The sequence below is a fragment of the Gavialis gangeticus genome, unplaced genomic scaffold (genome assembly GCF_001723915.1).
Source record: "Gavialis gangeticus isolate Ggan-Ray unplaced genomic scaffold, GavGan_comp1, whole genome shotgun sequence".
Lineage (NCBI taxonomy): Eukaryota > Metazoa > Chordata > Crocodylia > Gavialidae > Gavialis > Gavialis gangeticus.
The window spans coordinates 13,176,710-13,180,762 of NW_017729019.1; the positions used below are offsets into that span (position 1 = coordinate 13,176,710).

The window sequence follows — 4,053 nt, forward strand, 5'->3', positions numbered from 1 at the left end:
GGGAGTCCCCGTTTCCCCGAGCACTACCAGGAGTGACTAGAAATAATGGTCACAAGCTGGCAGAAGGTAAATTCAGATTAGACATCAGGAGGTGCTACTTCACTGTCAGGGCAGCTAGGATCTGGAACCAACTTCCAAGCAAAGTGGTGCTGGCTCCTACCCTGGGGGGCTTTAAGACAAGGCTTGACAATCACCTTGCTGGGGTCATTTGATCCCAGTACTCTTTCCTGCCATGGCAGGGGGTCCGACTTGATGATCTGCTCAGGTCCCTTCCAACCCTACTAACTATCAAACTAAAATAAAGAAGGGCAGGGATCTAGCTTGCTTTCTGACTCTGTCATACACTCTTGTTACTGCTGTGCATCCACTGTCCATAACTGAAGTAGAGATAATATCAGAGAGAGACTGAAGATGGCAGAAAACTTAAGACACGTCCTTGGATGGAATTTACCAAAAATAATTTTTTTTAAGTATTTTAATTTTGTGAAATAATCAAGTTAAAACTGCTCTTTCTTACACAGAAGGGTAAAAATGTTTGCTCCTGGATGAAGTAGAGATTGACAAATTCAACCAAAAGTAAGTCTGGAGATTTTCACTATTAATATTAATTAGTTGGCTTTATATGCTGCCTTCCCCCAAAAAAAGACTCTGAGTGGCTCAAAATAAATCACAAAAAACAGGTACAGATATCAAAATAAAACAGTAAATAATAAAAATAGATAACATCTTTATCCTGGCATGAAATCAACACTTTAATACTCCTAAAATTATAATATAGTATTCCTCATTTTAAGCTGACTGTTCAAAGCAAGGCTGGCTAATGTTTAGGTGTTTTATCATTAGCTCGATGCCAGTTGCTTTCTCCAGGCATTGTTTTGCTGCACAACAGTGCTTCTTAATGTGGTACGAAGTCTGTGCAATACACGCTTAGTATATTGTTTACATTTAAGAATTTCCACTGAATACAACAGCAGCATACCCACAGCAGCTGAGGCCAGCCTGATGGTTTTGAAGTGTTTTGACAATCATATAAAAAGCCAAGTCTGGAGCTAGCAAAGGCTATACCACAAGCAGTACTCAAAGGTTTCTTGCCATTTCAGAAGCCAATCAGAGATTTGGGATTGCTCTCCCCAGTTCAATAAGAACATGAGCACTGCTGAAAAACCTTACAGATTCAAATGATTAAACAAGACAGTTTGTATTTGGACACTAACAAAACAGCCAAAGCAAGACTTGTTTGCTGGTAGTTTGGATAATCAGTTAAATTAGCTCCACTTTAAACTAAACTGAAAATACTAAAACAGAAGGAAACAGAAAGCTGAAGCAAGCCACACATGAAAACAGAAACTAGTTTATGCAAGGTAATCCAAACTGTTGCTGCATCTGCGTGCACACAGAACAAAAAGCTCCATGCCCTCAGCAAGAAAGACACTTTTCCTGGCAAACATGGGTTGCAGTCAGCATAAATACAAACAAAAGTATTTTCATGCAAGGTGGGGAGGAAGTCTCTAGCCCTTGTGGCTCTAAACAAGAATGGATGCACAGTTGTCTTCCTGGTTCTCCACAGAGACAGCGCCAGTGCTTCTGAAACTCCTAAGAGCTTTGCCAAGCCACGTGTTTAAGTAAAGGCGCTGGTTTGTTTCATAACCACAGTCAAACCTTGAGGGCTCTGCAATAGCCCAGCCATAGCAAGAAAGGTTGTCAGCCCAATCCTTTAGAGATGGAGATGCACAGAGAGTACATCTGTTAAATGATGCATTTGGCATCGCTTTACTAAACCTAACACTGAAGACCTGCTAGGGTTGTTATAATTTTTATATAAATGCCTCACCTAATTTATTATAAAATGGTTTCTTCTTACTACTAGAATCTCTCAACTTTTCCTCATGTGAAAAAAAAACCCCAATACATTCCTAGGCTCCTGCTATTAAAACGAAAACACACTGGAGAATGAAACAAAAAGTTACACATTCCCAAGTCTTAGTTTGAGGCCAAATTAAAATGAAGCATCAATAACAACTATTCCATCATCAAAATTAGATGGAGAACAAGAGAATCAAGTGATCTAATGTTTCTCTTGCAGTTTGTGAAAATGTCAAAAAAGTACTTGGTGTAATACTTTCAGCTGGACTACTGGTATCTCACATACAAATTTCTGCCTGACCTCTAAGACCACCTTTCTCCTTACTTCCAATTATAAACCTTTAATATAGGATATACAAGTATATTGTGTGTGCATACACACATGTATACACACTTACATAGAGTCAATGAGAAGTAAGGCTGGAAAGGACCTCCAGAGCTCATCTAGTCCAACCCCTATATACACTTGTGCATGTAGGTGTATAATTACACCGCCTCCCACATACCTGCGTGGCATATGATATACAATCACACACAACTATATAGAATATACCTTTTGATTAAGCAGTACTTCCATATTGCAAATTGATCTCTTTAGACCAGGGGTTCCCAACCCCTGGGCCATGTCCCAGTACCAGGCTGCGAAGGGTTGGCTGCCAGACCAGAAGTGACCACTGACTGGCAAACTGTGGACTGGAAGTGACCACCATACTGCGGACTGGCAGCCAACTGCAGGATGCCTGCCTGCAGTCTGCCAGTCACTGCTGGTCCGCAGGTTGCCGATCCACGGTCACTTCTGGTCCTCAGCATAAAAAGGTTGGGAACCGCTGCTTCAGACCCACCCCGTGGAGCTCAAACTAACAAAATGGTATTGCTACGCTAGCTTTTATAGTTTAAGTAAAATAACCAAGAGCCTCCCCAACAAAATTTTGTTTTTGGCACTATAATAATAAAATCTGCTCTCACTACTCATGTGACCATTCAATGCCGCCTCAAAATGTTTTATTAGCTAAGGTTTCTTTCTTTTTAAAATCCTATTCATAACCTGTAATGGTTCTTTTAGGATACTGGCCAGAAACTTCATAAATTCAATGTGTAGTTTCCAAAAAACTGAAATATTCTAAGACTTCTCTTAATCAGCTGATGCCAACCAGAACACGAACACAGTCTTAAAGTGACTTGTCTGGGAAACAGTTTCCTTAACCAAGCCTGTCAAAATGGATGCTTATGTTGCTGGGGCAATCTGACCCCTGCTGACTTCCTGCCCCACAGGCAGGGGGCTGGACTCAGTGATAGCGCAAGGTCCCTTCCAGCCCTGATGTCTATGAAATCTATAGATAAAAGAGTTATACACCTGCTATAAGAAATATTGATTCTCTGCTACACAGGCCTGTCCTTCTAGAGCAGCGGTTCCCAGTCTGTGGTACGGGTATGCAGACAACCTGTCAGTGGTACACAGCAACGGATTTATTATAATTACTTTGTATGATATCAACGTGCTGGTGGTACTTAAGGTTGTGTTGTTGTAAAAAAAAAAAAAAAATTGGTGGTGTGCGATCTGTCAGTTTGGGAACCGCTGCTCTCGAGGCCAGAACTATCACCCCTGCCACTGCCCTATCTGGAATGCCCCAGGGCTCCTGCACTTTGAAGGTCTGCGGCAACTTCTCGTAGCCGCTCCAGAGGTGCGAGGCCAATCACGAGATGACAAGTCAGGAGAAGCCCTTGCTTGACAAAGTGAAGTTCTTCTGGTTAATAACTTCCTCTCCAGCACCTGCGCTGCAAGGCTCAGATAAACAGCCTAGTCGGGGATGGAGGGTCAGTCTGAGAGCTGCCACTTCCTGGTCAGTTCGTCCTGGGGGTGACGGGTCATGGGGCCCAGCCGATGTACTCGGGCAGGAAACGTGCTTTATTTTTAGCCCAAGCCAGGCCAACCCTGCGCGCGGGGCTCAGAAGCCCGGCCGGCGCCCGGCCATGTCCCGTGCGGCAGCACCCGCCTCAGCCCGACCTGATCTGACCCGCGGCAGCGCCCCGGCAAGCGGAGGGAAACAGCGAGGGGAGATCTCCACGGGGGTCCGCAGCGCCAGCCACCCTCCCGGGACAAGCCCGGCCTGGCCCGGCCCACTTCCCCGGCCCCGGCCCTCACCTCGCTTGGCCGGCCGCAGGGCCGCCCCATCCCCAGCGCTGGCCCGC

At 44.7% G+C, this 4,053-nt stretch overlaps 1 protein-coding gene across 1 annotated transcript in view; it reads right to left on the bottom strand.

Moving 5' to 3' along the window:
• Nucleotides 1-4,047, bottom strand: part of RSBN1 (round spermatid basic protein 1) — a 32,695-nt gene extending 28,648 nt beyond the window's left edge. The window contains exon 1 of the mRNA XM_019514096.1: nucleotides 4,007-4,047. The gene's annotated coding sequence lies outside the window, so the exon portion shown is untranslated. The remainder of the gene's footprint in view (nucleotides 1-4,006) is intronic.
• Nucleotides 4,048-4,053: the final 6 nt, after the last annotated feature.